Genomic DNA, 9,283 nt, shown 5'->3' on the forward strand with positions numbered 1-9,283 from the left:
TCCCTGAGAATGGTGCGAGAATGATGCAAAGAAATGTCAGATGTCCTAATCAACATGTCAACATATTACAAGGAAAGCCTGAAGAAATACTACACAAAAATCCAATAAAAATGACATGGACTGTTTATAAACACACTCATGAGAGATGACCAAAGATGGTAACAGTGAAAGATATGACATTTCCAAAGAATCTCGAAAGTAAATAGAATCATTTACCATTTATTGTGAGACTTCTCACACTTTACAAGCACAATGAAGCTTCAAATTAAATATTTCAGCATCTAAATTGTCTGTATTACTTACATTGTATGCTTATCATAAAACGCAAGACCACTATGAAAATCAGAGCAAAAATAATGTTGTGTTTTATGTGAGATGTCACACACTTTTGTAAGTTTCAGGTTAAATATTTCTGTAAATAAATATGTGTATTCCTCGTTAACATACTCACTACTTGCTTATTGACACTATTGGCAAGAACTTTAGGTTCAGCAGTATTGTTAAGAGCTAGTGTACTACCCCTAAATATTCCACTGTGAAAAAGAAAAGTAATTACATTCTTTCTAAAATAGTGATTTATTTTTCACAGTTAAGAATTTACAAAAATGTTTATGTTAACTTTCCATTTTATATGTCAAAACTCTTCGTTGATAGTGAATTTATTATGACAGATATGCTGTTACTGTAGCTAAAATATGATTCTGATACATTCAGTCGTTTAAGAAAGGGAAAGTAAAAAGTTAATAGAAACAGCGATGTGTCTGTGTAGAAAGAATGGCACGCCCTTTTCATCTTGGAAGCAAATTTTACACAGGCAAATGTTGTCCAAAGAAGCCTTAACCATTTTATGGTGAGAATTACATGTTCCACCCATCATGGTTAGCGTCACTGCTTTTGTGTTAAAGAATATGGATTGGATTCCTGGTATCTCCTAAGATTCTTCTGAGTCAGGGAGGCGTGGAACTTGGTTGCACAGCATTCCATAACTTGGTTTGATCGTAATATGGGCAAATGCAAAGACATGACAGAAATTTTGGGACAGTTTGGTACAGTTTGAGGGGCCAATCTGATACCCTTTTGGGTCTCGCTGATACGTTTTTGGGGCTAGTAGATACAGTTAGATGGGGAAGTTGATCCACTTTTGGGGCGAGTTGATACACATTTGGAGCAAATTGATACAGTTTGAAGGGCAATTTAATACTTAACTAATACACATTTGGGGCTAGATGCAGCAGTTTGATAGGAAATTTAGTATAATTTTGGGGCAAGTTTATACATATTTTGGGCAAATTGATGAGGTCTGAGGGGCAAGTAGATACACTTTTTTGGCAAGTTGATAAAGTTTGAGGGTTGATTTGATACAGTTCTCTGGAAAACTGATACAGTTTTAGGCATCATTTGATACACTTTTCGGGCAAGTTGAAACAGACTCAGCAGTAATTTCATACATTTTTGGGGGGCAAGTTGACGTATTTTTGGGGCAACTTAATACAGTGTGAGGTTTAGTTTCATAGACTTTTGATGCAAATTGAAATAGTTTTGAGGTAATTTGACACTGTTTGAGGGGGGGATTTGATATAGTTAAGGTAATTTGATGCAATTTGCTACTGCATACAATATCAAAAAGTTACCTGCTTTATTTACACATCTGCCTCAGACTCATCTCTCTCATTTATACAATGCAGTAAATTTCTTCTCCCTCTTGGTAATGAGTATTTGAATGAGATAACAAACTACAGTCTCTCGAGTTATTAAGTCTCAACTTGTTTGCTCTTGTTTTGCCTTGCAGGAACAGGTCTCATCTTGCTTAGTCAACACCATGACAACGCCTGCACATGCTCATTGACGCAGGCTTCAGTCATGTATAAAAAGGTAATGTATGGGCAATTTGTTTAATTTTCTTGTGATTTATTGTGAAGGTAGCATGAGAAACTACACAAAGAAGATGTACCTAACGCTGGATGCAAAAAAATTTGGCTACATTTTTACAGAGGAAGAGTAGAGGGTGCAAGCAATTCAACTTCCCACTAGATAGAGTGAGTAAAAATATTGAATAAGGATATTTATGTATCCCCTTAGCATTACTTGAAGGAGATATTAATGAGTTATTGCTCTGAGTGTCAGATCCTAATCCAAGTTGGATGCAAAAATCTCTCACTAAGTTTTTTCATAGAAGAGGATGCTAGCACTTCAACTTCCCATCAGACTCGGTGCATAAAAATGTAAACTAACGATAATTGAATAATCGCTTATCATTACTTAACAGCGATATTAATGAGATATTATTTTTCGTTTCTGACCATAATCCTGCTATTCCTAAAAACAACTTGTTTGGGAGAGGAGAGGAAGATATGGTTCAAGATCAAGTGTGCATTTCAACTTCCTATCACACGTGCTTCTTAGAGACTGAAACAATTATTCTGAAAGAAGACATATAAAGATGTTAAAAATTGTATTTGTGAAAGTAGAAGAAGATAAACACAGTGGTGAAGAAGAGGCAGAAGGTGAACTGCTGTCATCGTCGGTGAACAAACAGACAAAATGTGTGAGACTGTATACAGCTAAAGGTGTGAAGCAACATCAAGGGTGTGGATAACTGGTGATTCACTGGTAGATGTCAGTGGGAATGATTTAATTATTTGCAATGTAAGCTACCTGGGAAAAATACGATTATATAATCTATTGTTTGAAATTAAACCTCCTGAAAAAATTAGACAGCAAAGATCTTCGAAATCATGGTAAAATTGTCAAGGCTAACAGTCCTCATAAACAAAGCTATTTCGCCTACAGACAAGTAAACTTCAACAGAGGTTACAAATAGTTGAGGCTGCATCAGATAAAACTGTTGGATCATTTTTGGGAGATGATGACACACATAGCATGGGCGAGAACGCAGTTCCAGCTGTACTTAAAAAATCTCGCAAGTTATTGTCAGAGGGTAAGAAGAATATGCAATTTAATAAACTTGCACTTCAACCCACTTCTCAGAGATTGGGGCAGCTGTGCTGAACGGAGACTGATGAAGACATTAAAAACAATGTATTATGAAAAAAAATGGCTCTGAGCACTATGGGACTCAACTGCTGTGGTCATTAGTCCCCTAGAACTTAGAACTACTTAAACCTAACTAACCTAAGGACATCACACACATCCATGCCCGAGGCAGGATTCGAACCTGCGACCGTAGCAGTGTGTATTATGAAAGGAGAAGGTGGAGAAGAGGAAGAGGATTGTGATCAGGAAGATGGAGCTTACGGCACAGAAGTTGAGGATGATGACATTCATGACTGCAAGATGGTCTCGAACAAATCACCAGCACATTTCGACACAAGTAAAAAGGTGGAGTAGCTAGTTTCCTTGCTGGATTCGAAAGCAGCGGGCATTAGGTTACACTGATCGCAAAACGAAGCATCACCAGATTTGGAGCAATGGTACTGGTTCATCGAATGGAATGCAAGGTATATCTACCATTAAGTTTCCTGACCCTCAGTCCTGCCAAACTTGACTTCCTCAACAACAGTAAAGTGTGCATAATATAGTATAGAAGAGAGGATAGCACAGAAACTGAAAATTTAGAAATTAATGGTATGTAGTTGTTTGTGTATAAGAAAATGTCTGTTTCTATGTACAAAGTATTACACTGTGGAAGAATAAGAGATAGTAATATTAGAGCTCTACAACAAGACTATCGTTTTATTTCGAAGTGTTGAACCCCACCTATTTGTAATTTCAAGGTTTTTAGACAACACATGAAATATATTCGGAGTTGCGAAAATGGAAAACCATCAGCTGTACTTAAGAATGAAGACAATGAAAATTTGTGCTGGACTTGGACTCAAACCAGGATTTACCACATGGCATGAACAGTCACCTTACCATTAGGCTACCTGAGCACGACTCACAGCCAGAATTAAACATCGATATTTCGTCAACCATCTGTCTATAACCTGCACTCATACATTCATTATGTGTATTCCCGTACAGGTGAGACATTTTACTCAAAAGTCCTTTGCCTTGTGTAGGTGGATAAATGCGACATTTCAGTGCCTGTGTTATTCAGAAGTATGATGCAATATTCCTTCAGAGATGCATGTTTGGGTGTGGCGATGAGTCGTGCTTGGATAACCTAATGGTAAGGCGACCACTCGCAATCAGTGGGAAATCTGGGTTCGAGTCCCAATGTGGCACAAACGTTCATTGTCGTCATTCCATTATACAGCAGGTGGTTGTCCATACTGGCAGCTGCAAATACATCTGATTCATTTCATAATGGCTATAGTCACCACAGAACTTGTTCCTTCATACATGTCTGCATGCCCAGAGGAACATTGCCTCATACTTCTGAATAACACAGGCACTGCAGTATCATATGTCTTTTACAGAAGTCAAGGGCTGAACAATATAATCGCTTCAGTGAGGGTGCTTTAGTGATTCCCAGCACTATAGTAAGGGCCTTACATAAACTGCATAACGACGATACCGAATAAAATCGCCAGCAAATAACCATATTATTGACAACAGGAAATAATTAGTCATCTCATGTATGGAATATTTAACGATTTACCCTTTTAACGACAGAGGCATGAGTAATATAACAAAGTGAACGCAGCTTGTAGATGGACAGGGCAGGTGGCTAATGATATGGCAGGGTGCAGCCAGCTGCAGGTGGTGGCACATGTCAGCACTAATGACGTGTGTCGCTTTGGATCTGAGGAAATTCTCTCTGGATTCCAGCGACTATCTGATTTGGTGAAGGCTGCCGGTCTTGCTTACGAGATGAAGGCAGAGCTCACCATCTGCAGCACCGTTGACAGAACCAACTGCGGACCTTTGGTGCAGAGCCTGATGGAGGGTCTGAATCAGAGGCTCAGGCGGTTTTGCGACCGCGTTGGCTGCAGATTCCTTGACTTGCGTCATAGGGTGGTGGGGTTTCGGGTTCCGCTGAATAGGTCAGGAGTTCACTACACTCAGCTGGCGGCTACACGGGTAGCGGAGGCTGTGTGGCGTGGACTGGGCGGCTTTTAAGTTAGAAGGCCTCGGGAAAGTACAGGGTGGGCTGCAATCTCAAAGGGTGCATGGCAAATACAGGACGTGCTTGGATCAAGGAACAGTCGGAATTATGGTTGTAAATTGTTGTAGTTGCGCTGGAAAAGTCCCTGAGCTTCAAGCGCTAATAGAAAGCACAGAAGCTGATATCGTTATAGGTACAGAAAGCTGGCTAAAGCCTGAAATAAGTTCTGCAGAAATTTTTACAAAGTCTCAGACGGTGTTCAGGAAAGATAGATTAGGCAGAATTGGTGGTGGAGTGTTTGTGTCTGTCAGTAGTGGTTTATCTTGTAGTGAAGTCGAAGTAGATACTCAGTGCGAATTGGTATGGGTGGAGGTTATACTTAACAGCCGAACTAAATTAATAATTGGCTCCTTCTGTCGACTCCCAGGCTCCGATGATATAGTTGCGGAACAGTTCAGAGAAAATTTGAGTCTCGTAACAAATAAATACCCCACTCATACGGTTATAGTTGGTGGGGACTTCAACCTTCCCTCGATATGTTGCCAAAAATACTTGTTAAAAACCGGTGGTAGGCAGAAAACATCTTCCGAGATTGTCCTAAATGCTTTCTCCGAAAATTATTTCGAGCAGTTAGTCCACGAACCCACGCTAATTGTAAATGGTTGCGAAAACACACTTGACCTCTTAGCCACAAACAATCCAGAGCTAATAGAGAGCATCATGACTGCTACGGGGATTAGTGATCACAAGGTCGTTGTAGCTAGGTTCAATACCGTTTCTTCCAAATCCATCAGAAACAAACGCAAAATAATTTTATTTAAAAAAGCGGATAAAGTGTCACTAGAAGCCTTCCTAAAAGACAATCTCCATTCCTTCCGAACTGACTATGAAAATGTAGACGAGATGTGGCTCAAATTCAAAGATATAGTAGCAACAGCAATTGAGAGATTCATACCTCCTAAATTGGTAAGAGATGGAACGAATCCCCCGTGGTACACAAAACAGATCCGAACGCTGTTGCAGAGGCAACGGAAAAAGCATGCGAAGTTCAGAAGAACGCGAAATCCCGAAGATTGGCTAAAATTTACAGACACGCGAAATTTGGCATGGACTTCAATGCGAGATGCCTTTAATAGGTTCCACAACGAAACATTGTCTCGAAATTTGGTAGAAAATCCGAAGAAATTCTGGTCGTATGTAAAGTACACAAGCGGCAAGACGCAGTCAATACCTTCGCTGTGCAGTGGCGATGGTACTTCTACCGACGACTGTGCCGCTAAAGCGTAGTTATTGAACGCAGTTTTCCGAAATTCCTTCACCAGGGAAGACGAATGGAATATTCCAGAATTTGAAACACGAACATCTGCTAGCATGAGTTTCTTAGAAGTAGATACCTTAGGGGTTGCGAAGCAACTCAAATCGCTTGATACGGGCAAGTCTTCAGGTCCAGATTGTATACCAATTAGGTTCCTTTCAGATTACTCTGATACAATAGCTCCCTACTTAGCAATCATATACAACCGCTCGCTCACCGATAGATCTGTACGTACAAGATTGGAAAATTGAGCAGGTCGCACCAGTGTTTAAGAAGGGTAGTAGGAGTAATCCATCGAACTACCGACCTATCTCATTGACGTCGGTTTGCAGTAGGGTTTTGGAGCATATACTGTATTCAAACATTATCAATCACCTCGAAGGGAATGATCTATTGATACGTAATCAGCATCGCTTCAGAAAACATCGTTCTTGTGCAACGCAGCTAGCTCTTTATTCGCACGAAGTAATGGCCGCTATCGACGGGGGATCTCAGGTTGATTCCCTGTTTTGGTATTTCCGGAAAGCTTCTGACACCGTTCCTCACAAGGGACTTCTAATCAAGCTGCGGGCCTATGGGGTATCGTCTCAGTTGTGCGACTGGATTCGTGATTTCCTGTCAGGAAGGTCGCAGTTCGTAGTAATAGACGGCAAATCGTCGAGTAAAACTGCAGCGATATCAGGTGTTCCCCAGGGAAGCGTCCTGGGACTTCTGCTGTTCCTGATCTATATAAATGACCTGGATGACAATCTGAGCAGCTCTCTTAGGTTGTTCGCAGATGATGCTGTAATTTACCATCTAGTAAGGTCATCCGAAAACCAGTATCAGTTGCAGAGCAATTTAGAAGAGATTTCTGTATGGTGTGGCAATTGGCAGTTGACGCTAAATAACGAAAAGTGTGAGGTGATCCACATGAGTTCCAAAAGAAATCCGTTGGAATTCTCAAGGCTGTCAATTCAACTAAGTACCTGGGTGTTAAAATTACGAACCACTTCAGTTGGAAAGACCTCATAGATAATATTGTGGGGAAGGCGAGCCAAAGTCATTAAAGCAAAGGCGTCTTTCGTCGCGGCGAGATCAATTTTCGAAATTTCAGTCACCAACTTTCTCTTCCGAATGCGAAAACATTTTGTTGAGCCCAACCTACATAGGTAGGAATGATCATCAAAATAAAATAAGGGATATCAGAGCTCGAACAGAACGGTTTAGGTGTTCGTTTTTCCCACGCGCTGTTCGGGAGTGGAATGGTAGAGACATAGTGTGATTGTGGTTCGATGAACCCTCTGCCAAGCACTTAAAAGTGAATTGCAGAGTAATCATGTAGATGTTGACTCAAATAGATTTAACAAATAAAGCCCAGGTGCACTGCAGAAAGAATTAAGGCAAAATCAATGTAATACCTATCAGAATAAACACGGCCGAGACGCAAGTAAGTGGTCAGAGTACATTAATGAGTTGAGACCCGGGCAAGTACAATAACTTGGGAGCGGTCGGCTGAAGCCAGACGTGTGACGTAGTAGAATCATGGTGGGGATGATAACGTCATATAAAAGTACTTTGAGAACTCAGTTAAGACACAAAGACAGAGAGAGCAGGCACTCGCTTCTAGCGGCGGGCCACACACCTGCGTGTGGTAAAGGCTCGACTCTGACTACTTTACATTTGCAAAGTGAGGGCGATGCACTTCACTTATCGTAGCGACAAACGTAAAGCGATAGTTCCTGCGGGAATCTTTTCTGGCTAAATTTTGTGCATTTCGCTTCAATCCAGAGCGAGTGTGCAACTGCCATTAATTACGATTAAGGAAGATTGAACAATCCACAAAACGCATAGCGTTTGAGACTGATTACTTTCAGTCAAGGCCAGAGTAGGGAATTAGCGACTTCAGATCCAGCATGGAGGCAACGTCGCCGCAGTTGCCATTTGGTAATGTACGAAGCGCTTTTGGCGATATTAAATGTTGAGTCCAATTTTGTGAGAGTTGCATACGTTAAGATGCGTACGCTTTGATTAGCGAAATTCAAGAGCTAATTACTAACCTACCCTCCAATGAGTACATGTGGATAGATTAGATAAAGTCATCCTCTCCCAACTTAGTTAATTGTACAGTTATGACGTAGGTGTAATTTTCACTGCCAAAGATATACTTGTTTCAATTGATAACATTTTCACATATAGAGATATAGTTTGATTAACTGCGTATTCAATCTTTAAATATTACTTGATTTAGTGAGAGAAGACGTAATTAAACTTTGCTTATTGATTATAACTTGACTCTTGAGAGCTTTGGTAAAATAAATGTAATGGAAAAGGGAGAGATTGCTTTATCCTTTTAGGTTAAATCCCAAACTTGTCATTAATTTCAATTTATGTATTTTTGGGATGTCACAGTAGCATTTTTGATTACTTTGAGATAGGGCCAGAATGAATAGCTATGTGGAATGTCTGTTTACCACCCTGGGCTTGAGATGACAGTCACAACGTTATCCTTTGCCACATTCAAAATTAACAAATCCAACGACACATAACACTATGTTGTATTTTATGTAATTCATAGGTACAAGTATGTCTATTACACATAACTGCTTCAGTTCCAGTGTAAAAAGCTGGTCGTTTGCTACATTAAAGATATGTTATTTATAATGTTCACAGCTTCCTCACAAAATGCTGCTTAGCGCCGTTTGAATTTCATTAATGCAGATAAAGCCGTGAAATCTCGGTTGTCTGATGCAATTGTTTTAAATATCTGCTCAGATTGCAAGAGACTACGGTTTGGAAGAGACAGTGTTGTAAAAAGTGTGTACGATTATGTATGAAGTGCATTAAGTTTGTACTTTTTCACAATATAAAATGTAACAGCTAACTGTAAACATTTTTATATAATAAAGTTTTTATATATTGTTTTTTTTCTTTTATTCCTCAGTAATGTATTAAAATTATATTAATTCTGATACAGT

General features: G+C 39.8%; 1 long non-coding RNA gene across 1 annotated transcript in view; it reads left to right on the plus strand.

Annotated features, from left to right (window-relative positions):
- LOC126299134 (uncharacterized) overlaps positions 1-9,033 on the plus strand; it is a 98,286-nt gene extending 89,253 nt beyond the window's left edge. Inside the window, exons 2-3 of the long non-coding RNA XR_007552728.1 lie at positions 1,790-1,872; positions 8,979-9,033. This is a non-coding gene — a long non-coding RNA (uncharacterized LOC126299134). The remainder of the gene's footprint in view (positions 1-1,789; positions 1,873-8,978) is intronic.
- The last annotated feature ends 250 nt before the right edge of the window (positions 9,034-9,283 follow it).

This window comes from Schistocerca gregaria, chromosome X, assembly GCF_023897955.1.
Source record: "Schistocerca gregaria isolate iqSchGreg1 chromosome X, iqSchGreg1.2, whole genome shotgun sequence".
NCBI lineage: Eukaryota > Metazoa > Arthropoda > Insecta > Orthoptera > Acrididae > Schistocerca > Schistocerca gregaria.